Source organism: Bufo gargarizans, chromosome 5, assembly GCF_014858855.1.
Source record: "Bufo gargarizans isolate SCDJY-AF-19 chromosome 5, ASM1485885v1, whole genome shotgun sequence".
Classification (NCBI taxonomy): Eukaryota; Metazoa; Chordata; class Amphibia; order Anura; family Bufonidae; genus Bufo; species Bufo gargarizans.
In genome coordinates this window covers 490148706-490161737 of record NC_058084.1, presented here as the reverse complement: position 1 = coordinate 490161737, position 13032 = coordinate 490148706, and the positions used below count along the sequence as shown (strand labels likewise).

The 13032-nt window shown below is 42.6% G+C and overlaps 1 protein-coding gene across 2 annotated transcripts in view; it reads left to right on the top strand.

The window, feature by feature from the left end:
* Positions 1-13032, top strand: part of NIPBL (NIPBL cohesin loading factor) — a 124749-nt gene that overhangs the window by 31451 nt on the left and 80266 nt on the right. The gene's annotated exons all lie outside the window — the stretch shown is intronic.

The following is a 13032-nucleotide window of genomic DNA, read 5'->3' as shown; positions in this document are numbered from 1 at the left end:
ACTTTGAAGAACCTAGAATATTACATATTTTCAGTTGTTTCACACTTTTTTGTTATGTATATAATTCCACATGTGCTAATTCATAGTTTTGATGCCTTCAGTGTGAATCTACAATTTTCATAGTCATGAAAATAAAGAAAACCCTTTGAATGAGAAGGTGTGTCCAAACTTTTGGTCTGTACTGTATGTCTGATTTTATCTGTCACGAGCAGAAACGCATGGTGTGAACTAGGTGAGATGGTTTATCCCTTGATCTATAATTTTCCTGACAAGTATACATTGGATTACATGTCAAAATCTAGCTTCTACAGTTCATTTTGAGACATCACATGTGTTTCGATCTCATCTATCCAGAAAAACACCTGGTGTGAACAAGACCCAAAGAATTGAGCCTTAATTGAGCTAAATCTTACATTAAGAATGTTTTTTTTGGATTCATCTGTGCCACTTAAAGATCTCAACTCGGACAGGGATATAACAACTATTAATACTTATACGAATTTATCATTCAAAGAACAACAGTCCCTGTTCTGTCTCGGAGATCTTCAACTGGAAAACACGGAATTATATGAGCCTGCCAGTAAACATGATTTTTCAACCGTGAATAAAAATTACTACCCCCTTAAATTTCGTACACTGGGCATGGATGTTTTCCAGGAGATAATTGAGAAAGAACTGTTACTAATACAAAATTTAGAATATGAAAAAGAAAAACACGATCTTAATAAAAGACAACTAACAGCACTAAAAGAATTAGAAGAGAAGAGGGATCTCATATTTAGGATGGCGGGCAAGGGGCGCTCAGTGGTGGTGTTAGACAAGACCTGCTATCATACACAGATGTTGGAGGTTCTGTCTGACGTCTCCACTTACCAAATACTGAAACATAATCCCCTAATAAAATATAAGGAAGAATTAGTCCATCTTGAATAGAAGTAAAGAAAGGGGATCCTGTAACACCAATCATTCATGCTCTCCCAAAAATACACAAAAGGGGTTAATCCTCCCCCATTACGACCCATAGTATCAGGTATTGGATCCCAATTGAGTGAATGGTTGGATTCAGTGTTACAACCACTGGTCAAGAGACTTCCAGGATATATCGGGGATACTACTGATGTACTGAAATATATGCATAATAAGTGGCAAAATAATTATATGTGGTTGACACTTGATGTTGTCTCACTTTATCCATCCATCCCTCATGCATTTGCTCTCCTAGCATTGGAATATCATTTGCATAAATACAGCAGATACTCGCATATATTCATCGATTTTGTTTTGGAAATAACATCTTACCTATTGACACATTATTTCTTATTTGATGAGATCTTTTATGTTCAGATTGCAGGAGTTTCAATGGGAGCCAAATCCTCCCCTTCTTTGGCTAACCTGGCTATGGCCTATTGGGAGGAAAAGTAAATTTTTACGGTGAACAATCCTTTTTCTGATTGTTTGGTCTGGTATGGCAGATACATCTACGACCTACTCCTCATTTGGGGAGGCGATGTGTCTGCCATACCGGACTTTACGAATTATGTTAATGGCAATGCTTATAATTTAAAGTTTATCCATGTACAACATACTGAGACTGTTAGTTTCCTGGATTTAAAACTGACAGGAATCCCAGATCAGATAGTAAATACTGAAACATACCAAAGGGAATATCAGGGAACACAATTTTGAAAGCAGATAGTCATCATCCCGCCCATACAATAAAAAGCATACCAGTAGGAGAATACGTGCCCGCAGGAATTGTGGCACAGAAATGGCATTCAACAAAGAATGTGAGAACATATGGAAACGCCTCAAGATGAGGGGATACCCTCATTGGATGCTTTCCAGAGGCTTAAATATTGCAAAAAATAAATTAAGATCAGATTTACTGGGTCTCTCAACAAATAATCATAGAAGATCAAATCCAATAAATAGGAACAACAGTGTCCAAACAAAAAGGAAAAAATCTGAACACTAATAAAAGAACAGGAATGTATGTGAAAAATAACAAAACTGACATGCCCACGGTAGTCCAAAATAAAGAATCTAAACCTACTCTTGTACTAACCTACAGCCGTCAATTTCCAAGAATAAAAAGGATTATTGAAAATTGTCTTCCGATCCTCTACGAGGATGATATACTTAGGGAAGTCCTGAAAGACGGTTACTGTATTGTGTCTAGGAGACCCAATACTTTAGGTACTACATTATCACCATCTATATATATCCCAGCACAGGCTTAAATATACAGGTGGTTCAAAATGTGGGGGCCAACGTTGCAAAACTTTTAAAGTAGCAAATATAACCAAGGAATTCCATGATGCAACACACTCCGAAACTTTGCCCATCAAAAGCTACATTAATTGCAATACTGTAGGGGTAATCTACATCATCACGTGCACATTGTGCGATTTGATGTGGGATGCACAAGTAGAAAAAATATAAAATTACGGGAACATCTAAACTACATTTCTAATCCTTTAACAATTGGAATATCTAATGCAGCTAACCATTTTATTAATGTACATAATCATAGTATTAATAGCTTCAGTACATTCGCGTTTGAGAGTTACAATGCCACGGAGAGGGGATAATATAAAACTGAAAATTCTCTGACGCGAAGCTTTTTGGATCTGGAGACTTAATACCAGATATCCACAAGGTCTAAACTTTAGGAAAGAATTGATGTACCTATACTGAAGTTATCATGTAGCGAAGCCGTCTTTTTGCACTGTTTTTTATATTTAGTTATTTTTATATTATACATATGTTCTCCTTTTTTTGTTTTTATGATATGTTTGTGCAGTGTGGTCAGGCCGGCACGTTTGTAGCATATGCGCATGAAAAGACCAGATTGAGGCTCAATTCTTTGGGTCTTGTTCACACCAGGTGTTTTTCTGGATAGATGAGATCGAAACACATGTGATGTCTCAAAATGAACCGTAGAAGCTAGATTTTGACATGTAATCCAATGTATACTTGTCAGGAAAATTATAGATCAAGGGATAAACCATCTCACCTAGTTCACACCATGCGTTTCTGCTCGTGACAGATAAAATCAGACATATATGATTTTCTATGAAAATGTAATACCGCAGAGCAGACAATGGCTGTTTGAGATATAGATATATATATATATATATATATATATATATATATCTCTCTATATATCCATATCCAACTTAGCCACACACAATCGCAAGAATTATTTTACCATATAACTGAAACACGGGTGTGTTTGTTTGAACGGGTGTCTGACATGCTGATGATCGGGCTCACCTCCCCTTTCTTCCCAACCCCTCCCCTTATGGATGGGGAAGGAGAAGGTGGACCCTATTTAAGATCATGGCGGATCAGACACCTTTGATTATGACTAAGAACAGAAGTGTTCGAAATGCGTAAATCAACTGGGGAAGAGTGGGAACAAGTGCCACTGTATTTTGTACATACTTTGTAAAATTTGGCGAATAAAGATCGGGAACAAAAAAAACTTCCAAAACTGGTGCTGGATCCTTTTCTCTTTTCACATAAGATGACAGTACTCATCCACTAATGGCTTTAGTGGGTGCACGTCCCAAGTTGATTCCTTCCAGCACAGAAATATACATACATCGTTCCTATTGAGTTTGAGACAGCACGCCAAATAGTGATATTCAAAAGTTCAGTTTTTATTCATTAAACTTTGAACACCAGTGGTACATTTCTAACATTTATTAACCCCCTCACGTATTTTGACGTACAGGTACGTCATTGCGTGCCAGGGGATGTATGGAGCGGACCTCTGCAGTGAGCCTGCTCCATATGCGCGATCTGACGGCTGTATGATACAGCCAGCATCCGGCCGCACTGACAGGAAGCGACGATCGCACTGCCCCTGCCATTTAACCCCTCAGGTGCCGCGATCAAGGCTGATCGTGGCACCTGTGAAGTAATGCTGCTCCATCTTCCTTCCGATCGGAGCCCCCGCAGTGAAATCGCGGGGCTTAGATCGGTTGCCGTGGCAGCCTGGACGCTGCTGAGGCGATCCAGGCCTGCCATGGCTTTCTCCATACTGAGCTATGCACGAGGCATATCACTGAATGGAGAGAGTAAAAATCCTATTCACCGTAATAAATCTCTATTATGGTGAATAGGAGAGGGGATCAAAAGATCCCATGTACGAGGCCCCTATAGGGCTAATTGTTGTAAGTAATAAAAAAAAATAAGTTAAAAAACACCAATATATTAAGTTTGAATCGCCCCCTTTCCCAATTTTACATATAAAAATAGATAAACTATTAAAAAAATAAACATATTGGGTAAATGTCTGAACTAAAATATTTTTTTAAAATTCTTGTGCGGTGAACTCAGTAACAGAAAAAAAAATGAAAAACGCACGATTTGCCATTTTCTTTCATTTTGTCCCCCAAAACAATTAAATAACGGTGATCAAAACGTTGTATATACTACAAAAAATGGCATCAATGAAAACTACAGTTCGTTATGCAAAAAACAAGCCCTTATAAAGCTCTGTAGACCGCAATATAAAAAAGTTATGTCTGTCAGAATATAATGATGTAAAGAAAAATTAGATTTTTCTAAAGGTTTTAATTTTTTTTAAAAGTAGTACAACAAAAAAACAACAACTTTGTTTGGTATCGCCGCATTCAGCCGCAGAATAAGAACTTCAGGTCATTTTTAGTGCATAGTGAACGCTGTGATGTCAAAACCCTAAAAATCTTGGTGGAATTCACACACAGAATTTCTTTCCTTTTTTCTAATAAAAGACATAGTAAATTAAATGGTGGCATTAAAAATGCATCTTGTTCCACAAAAAATAAGCCCTCATATAGTTATGTGAACGGAAAAATAAAAAAAGTTAAGGCTTTTGGAACATGAGGAGGAAAAAAATGTAAAAATTAAAATAGGTCTGGTCTTGAAGGGGTTAAAACAGACAGGTCAGGAGTGGGGACAGATCCTCTTTATTTCAGCCCTGGAGTCCCCCCCCCCCCCCAAGACCCGTTATGGTAATTATCTGGGTGACGCCATAAGCCTTGCGTTTACATGTTAATGCCCCCTCCTTTCAGTTCTCCTTTTCGCACATGTGTGAATTAGCCTTGTGTCGGTCTGTAACCCGGCACCCATGAGCCACCTCTGTACCTCCACAATATATACGTCATGGAGACACCAGGCCATGTGAATGTAGCCTAAAGGCGGTCTATTACACGGGCAGATGGAGCGTCTGATTCCCGACCCCCGTATTTACATGCAGCCATCTCACAGGATGAGGAATGGCAATCCAGAATCATTGTTTCTGGGCAGCAGACGGCTGTTTAGAGCACACGATCTGCTGCCCAGAAACGATGGTCGGTGGTGCCTGCACGAATGACAGGATCACCCGATGATTGTGAACGACCTGCGAATTGTCCTTCCCAATAATCTGGTCGATTAGTGGTTAGTGTAAATGCAGCTTAAAGGGGTTGTCCGGATTCAGAGCTGAACCCGGACATACCCAGAGTTTCACCCAGGCAGCCCCCCATGACAAGAAATGTTCCGATGCTCTTTTTTGCCCTGCGTTAAATCGCGCAGGGCAAAGGCATTTTCTGGAGTTCCGGTGACGTACCGGGCCCTCCATGGGGCTTCCAGGCGGAGGCTTCCACCCAGCACGGAGTCCGGTGACGTCACCAGCACTGATGGGCAGGGTTTAGCGCTGCCCTAGCCTGTAAAATGGCTAGGGCAGTGCTAGAGCCGGTGATGTCACCGAATACACTGCTGGGCGGAAGCTTCCGCCCAGCAGCGTATTAATGTAAATAAAAAAGCCCTTGGGATGGCAAGGCAGCGCATCAGAGGATGATCTGCTCTGATTGCTAACATCAGAGGGGCTGCCTGGGTGAAAATATGGTTATGTCCGGGTTCAGCTCTATAAGCTGTTGAGTCAGATGATTGTGGATAGTAGGTAAACCATGTATAGATGCCAATAGAGAAATCGGCAGAATTCTTGCATTCACTTTGGGTGTGAATGGAGAAGAAAACCTGTAGCTCAAAGAAAAGAAAGAAGTTACTTCACTTCTGACGGATCATTTTTAATATTCACGTCTCAGCAGTCCTGGAGCATATTTTCTTAGAACTCAGCATTGTGTCGTTCCTCTGTTATTTCTTAAAAAAATGTGACTATATTGACGACTGTGTGGGAATTGTGGCCATGTCTACAGTTTGTTACTGATGATTGGACGCTATCAGACTGTGCAGGGACATGTCCCCTTTTCAAAGGAATAGCAGCACCCACTTCTCAATTCGGAAATTTCCAGGAGGAATAAAAGAGGAATGGGACATATGCTTCAGAATTATTTCACACGAAATATAGATCCCCCCCCCATTAAAAAACACAAGTCTGGAGTTGTGACGGGTGCTTATTAGGCTTGTATGTGTCCTATGTAGGTGAATTTCATGTATTTGTGCTGTAGTTTAGGAAATGAGGACGTTCCTGTTTTCATGTAGGACTTTTCTGTTTGGATTTGTGATATTTTAGGTTATTTAGTTCTAGTGATATCTTGTCAGATCAGTTTTATTGCCAGTGATCACTTCAGATGCAAAATGACGGTAAATTCCAGACATTATGACCCAGATTTACTGATCTTATAGCTGGTGTAACCTTAGACCGGCCGCATAGACCTGCACCGATTTATCACCGGGGCTCAGGCGCGATAACAGCTGTGGTGCAACTATTGCCTGACAGATTTTTACGCCAGATTTGCGACAACGTTTTGGTGCAAAATGACACATCTTACCCCAGCCCCGATCCCTGAAGCCCAACCAGTTAATGAGGATGTCAGTAAAAAGTGTAGAAACCCTAAAGGGGAGGATTCATCCCCCGAGCTGCTTCTGTGCGCCTAGTTTATGCGGAGGTGCATCCTCCGGCAGTCCGTGTGCTCCGAGCTGCCATAAATATCAGGCTTCATTTATGCCAGAAAACTTGGGTAGATGGAGATAAATGTGCCGGGCTATGCACAGCCTAGAAACGCCACTTGCGACACAACTTTGTCACAACATGGGGTTTGTGACTTTCTTACTCCAGAAAGGTGGTGTGGGAGGAATGGTACCTCATTTTTACATCGTTTTTGGCGTTGGTAAATTGGTATAACAGGACACATATTCTTGGTTTCTTCTGCTCTTCCTTTTTCTCCTAGTCATGTTCTTCTGTGTGACTTTTTGAACTCGACCGGCAGAAAAGGAATCTTGAGGAAGTGATGAAGTTTTCCTCAGGCCGCGTTCATATCTCCATTTAGGAGATCCGGCAGGCCGTTCATACACCGAGCAGCCTGATGGATCTCGCAGGATCCGGGATTGCCAGACCCTCTACTTCACCGCCAGATCTTGACTACAATGAGGTCCGGAGGTGATCCGGCTGATTTCTGCCTGGTTTCAGCTGGACAGCCTTGCTTTGTTCCAGATCAGGCAGCCAGATGTCCTAAACGGAGATGTGAACGCGGCCTTACAGTTATATACAGAATTTATCATCATTGGGACAGCTGATTTATCTAGGATTAGAAGTCACCTTTCAGTCTAATGGATACTGTACCCGGCATACATGCAGGTTTTCCTCTGATACGGTTACTGTACCTGGCATACATGCAGGCTTTCCTCTGATACGGATACTGTACCTGACATACATGCAGGCTTTCCTCTGATACGGTTACTGTATCCGGCATACATGCAGGTTTACCTCTGATACGGTTACTGTACCCGGCATACATGCAGGCTTTCCTCTGATACGGTTACTGTACCCGGCATACATGCAGGCTTTCCTCTGATACGGTTACTGTACCCGGCATACATGCAGGCTTTCCTGATACGGATACTGTACCTGACATACATGCCGGCTTTCCTCTGATACGGTTACTGTACCCGGCATACATGCAGGTTTTCCTCTGATACGGTTACTGTACCCGGCATACATGCAGGTTTTCCTCTGATACGGTTACTGTACCCGGCATACATGCAGGCTTTCCTCTGATACGGATACTGTACCTGACATACATGCAGACTTTCCTCTGATACGGATACTGTACCTGACATACATGCAGGCTTTCCTCTGATACGGTTACTGTACCCGGCATACATGCAGGTTTACCTCTGATACGGTTACTGTACCTGGCATATATGCAGGTTTTCCTCCGGTTACTGTATCCGGCATACGTGCAGGTTTTCCTCTCAGGTTACTGTACTTGGCATACATGCAAGGTTTTCTTCTGATGCGATTACTGTACCCGGCATACATGCAGGCTTTCCTCCAGTTACTGTATCCAGCATACATGCAGGTTTACCTCTGATATGGTTACTGTATACGGCATACATGCAGGTTTAACTCTGATACGGTTACTGTACCCGGCATACATGCAGGCTTTCCTCTGATGCGGTTACTGTATCCGGCATACATGCAGGTTTTCCTCTGATGCGGTTACTGTATCAGGCATACATGCAGGTTTTCCTCTGATATTGTTACTGTACCCGGCATACATGCAGGCTTTCCTCTGATGCGGTTACTGTATCCGGCATACATGCAGGCTTTCCACTGATGCGGTTACTGTATCCGGCATACATGCAGGTTTTCCGCTGATGCGGTTACTGTACCCGGCATACATGCAGGCTTTCCTCTGATGCGGTTACTGTACCCGGCATACATGCAGGTTTACCTCTGATGCGGTTACTGTATCCGGCATACATGCAGGCTTTCCACTGATGCGGTTACTGTATCCGGCATACATGCAGGTTTTCCGCTGATGCGGTTACTGTATACGGCATACATGCAGGCTTTCCGCTGATGCGGTTACTGTATACGGCATACATGCAGGTTTTCCGCTGATGCGGTTACTGTATACGGCATACATGCAGGCTTTCCGCTGATGCGGTTACTGTATACGGCATACATGCAGGCTTTCCGCTGATGCGGTTACTGTATACGGCATACATGCAGTTTTCCTCTGATACGGTTACTGTACCCGGCATACATGCAGGTTTTCCTCTGATGCGGTTACTGTACCCGGCATACATGCAGGCTTTCCACTGATGCGGGTTATGCCGGTTTTCGGACGGACAAAAAAATACTACTTGCAGCCTTTTTTTTGTCCGAATAAAAGCCGGCTTATATCCTGGAACTCGCCTGGGTCCTATGACAGTGAAAGGAGATCTGGTAGTGCACGGTAGTATCCAGCTGTGCCAGATACAGTGAACTCCTGCAGTCTTTCTCCAGCGCAGATGTGAACACGGCCTTAGACTGCTCTTCCAGCTGCTGTCACATGAGTGTCTCACTGCTGCAGTCGACGGACGGCTCATTTGAAGCCTTAGCCAGTTTGCCTGATGTGTTTGGGCTATTGAACTCAAATCGAAAAAGGTTCTATAATTTGAGGCCAAAACTGTACATTTGTAATTTAAAAAACAAACCAAAAAAACTACATTGTGGCGACAGCTTCATGCTACATGGACCCCGTTTTGCAGGAGGTCTATGTTGGATCCTGGACGACCTAGTGCGCTGGAGATGTTTGGCCATAGGTGACTTTACTCTGGTCTTGGGGATAGAGACGCTGGATCCACCATGCACTGGCTTCTGCTTAGAAAGGTGTTGTCTTCATGAAATTACTGTTTTATTCAGAATATATCTGTATAAAGCCACAGCTGTACAGCAGCTGCTTAAAGGGAATGTGTCCTAAAAAAAAAAAGACGAATTGTTTAAAGGGGTCCTCTCACTTCAGCAAATTACATTTATCATGTAGAGAAAGTGAATACAAGGCACTTACTAATGTATTGTAATTCTCCACATTGCCTCCTTTGCTGGCTAGAAGGTTAATAAGGCACTTACTAATGTGTTGCGATTGTCCATATTGCTTTCTTTGCTAGCTGGATTCCTTTTTCCATCACATTATACACTGCTTGTTTCAACGGTTATGACCACCCTGCAGTATATCAGTGGCAGTGGTCGTGCTTGAACACTATAGAAAAAAAGCATCGGCTTCTTTGATGGCCGAGACCATGGGGACGTACATAGGCACACGTGCACAGCGGCTCGTATCTGTGCTGCAGCCATGACTGTAACCCCTGGATTTGAGCTGTGTATAATGTGATGGAAAAAGGAATCCAGCTAGCAAAGAAAGCAATATGGACAATCGCAACACATTAGTAAGTGCCTTGTATCAACCTTCTCATGATGAATGCCACTTGCTGAAGTGAGACAACCCCTATCAATAATTTTGTTTATGTAAAACTCATTTTTAACCGCTTGACTACGAGGCTACCTGCACACGAGTGCGAGCTGTCTTGCAAGAGATTCCACATGTATTTCCACATATTTCTGCACCAAATGCATTGAAATGGGTGAAATCTGCACAAAAGATCCACAGAAAGAATTGACATGCTGTGGGTGTTGATATCAGCACAGAATGAAAAATCTGTATCTCTGCGATTTGTGTAATCACATGCAGTGTGCTGGCACTATGTATTACGCTGTGGTTTTTCCACATGAGAATCCGCACAGAAAAAACATGCTTAATCCCCAACGTGTGCAAATAGCTTAGACATCCAGTAGGTCACGGCCTTGTCTCAGCTTTTCCTAGGCCATGACAGTCACGTTCATCAGTCACAAGGCTTAGTCATGATCACATTTGCTCTGTCTGGTCCTGTTAATCAAAGATGCAGAGGGTGCGGCAGTTGCAGAGAGAGCTGAGCCTCTAGGTGTAATGGCAACGCACCCGTTTCTCCTAGAGGCTCATTTGCGTATAGTAAAACATCACGTTTCCCAGCACTGCAGGCACATACAGTATGAACATGGGACCAACACAGATGCCTTCAGCTGCTAAGTGCACATGTAACAGGTCAGCCAGTGTCATAGGTATAAAACTGCTGACAGATGCCCCTTAAAAATTGGACATTATACATAACAAAGCTAGAACCAGCCCTGTACCTCACATGTGTCCAGAGATCTCCACATTCATTGCTCTGCTAGATTTATATCAAGCTGACAGCTCAAGGGGAGTGTCCTTTCTGCTGCAGCTCAGGGAGTGTGCCCATGTAGGGCTGAAGCGATTACTCGAATTAATCGATTAACTCTGCACAAAAAAAAAATCCTCTGCAAATTTTTGGCATCGATGATTTGTTTGTGCCATGTGACCTTGGAGTGTGAATGAGGATCTTGCTATTACTCATGCTCCGCGGTCACCCGCCTGCCCGCACAGCGCTGCACTGGATCCTGACATACACACATAGTCAGGACGTAGTGCACGTAAGTACACACTATGACCTGATGCTGTGTGACCTCAGGATGACAGCGCGTGAAGAAGAGGATGGAAGATCTCTGGAGTGTCGGCATCACCCATACAGGAAAGGCAAGAATTTTAAGCTCACTGGCGCTGCGGCTGGGCACTACTGGCTAGGAGGGGCAGTGGGGTGAAGATGAGTTTTTATAGAAAACATTCTTTTAATTAGTTTTTTCTTATTAGAGTACTTGATTTTTTTTTTTGATTAATCGGTAGAATACTTTATTACTAAAATAATCGATAGCTGTTGAAGGATGAAACTGAGCATGTGCGGCCTTCTCAGTGAGCCGGGCAAAGAAATAAGAAAACAGCAGGTGGCGCTATACAGATGCATTTTATTGAATAGTTCAGTGGTTATACAAAATTTTAAATTTACACGCAATTACAAAAGAATTCAAATCCAGGGGCTGGTTTTAAAATTTTGCAGGACAACTTCTTTAATGGGGTTTCAGGGGTTCAAGGCATTATCCTTGAGGAGGTATTGGGGGACACGGGACCCCCTATTCTCATGATCGGTGAAAGTGCCACTGAAGAACCCTCAGCGATCAGCAATTTTCCCCTAATCTGTGGATAGGTGGTAAATGTTAAGAGATTCGCTTTTCTCTTGAATATGCCTGTTTCTTGGTCCTCGTCACTTCCATGTTACTCTATAACCACTATTCTCACTGATGGGTGGTTCACACCATTAGACTCTTCCATCCATTCCCCCTGAGAGTTGCAGTTTTCTATCGTCCCCCAGGATCACTTTGCAGCTTGGCTTCCTCACTTCCTATCTTCTGAATCACCAACTCTTATTTTGGGTGATTTTAATATCCCCATTGATGATCCTATCTCCCCATCAGCCGCTCACTTTCTCTCTTTAACCTCCTATCTTGGCCTATCACAACTTGCTTCCTCTGCCACGCATAAACAGGGCAATATACTTGATCTAGTCTTTTTTCCGTCATTGCTCAGTCTCAAACTTTAGTAACTCATCCTTCCCACTTTCTGACCACAATCTTCTTTCATTTACCATAAAGACCTCTCATAGAAACATAGAATGTGTCGGCAGATAAGAACCATTTGGCCCATCTAGTCTGCCCAATATATCTGAATCCTATGAATAGTCCCTGGCCCTATCTTATATAAAGGATAGCCTTATGCCTATCCCATGCATGCTTAAACTCCTCCACTGTATTTGCAGCTACCACTTCTGCAGGAAGGCTATTCCATGCATCCACTACTCTCTCAGTAAAGTAATACTTCCTTATATTACTTTTAAACCTTTGCCCCTCACTTTTCTCATGTCAATCCTACTTGTCACACTTGCAGAAACCTACACACCATTAACTGCCAGCAACTTATTAACACCCTACAATTGCCCCAATCTCTTCCCTGTCCGGTCCAATCATTACAACCAGACCCTCAAAGCCACCCTAGATGAAGTTGCTCCAATATCAATCCGACCCTCCCGAAACAGAACACGGCAACCCTGGCACACATCTGAAACATGTTTTCTACAGCGCTCCTCCACATGTGCAGAACGCTTATGGAGAAAATCGCGAATATTAGCAACTTCCTACATTATAAATTTATGCTTAAAACATATAATTCGGCTCTCAACATTGCCAAACAAAAGTACTTCACCTCTCTCATCTCCTCACTCTCAAATAACCCAAAACGACTGTTTGACACTTTTCATTCCCTTCTAAGCCCTAAAGTTCCAGAACCTGTCACTGACCTCTGCGCTGATGGCATGGCCACGTACTTC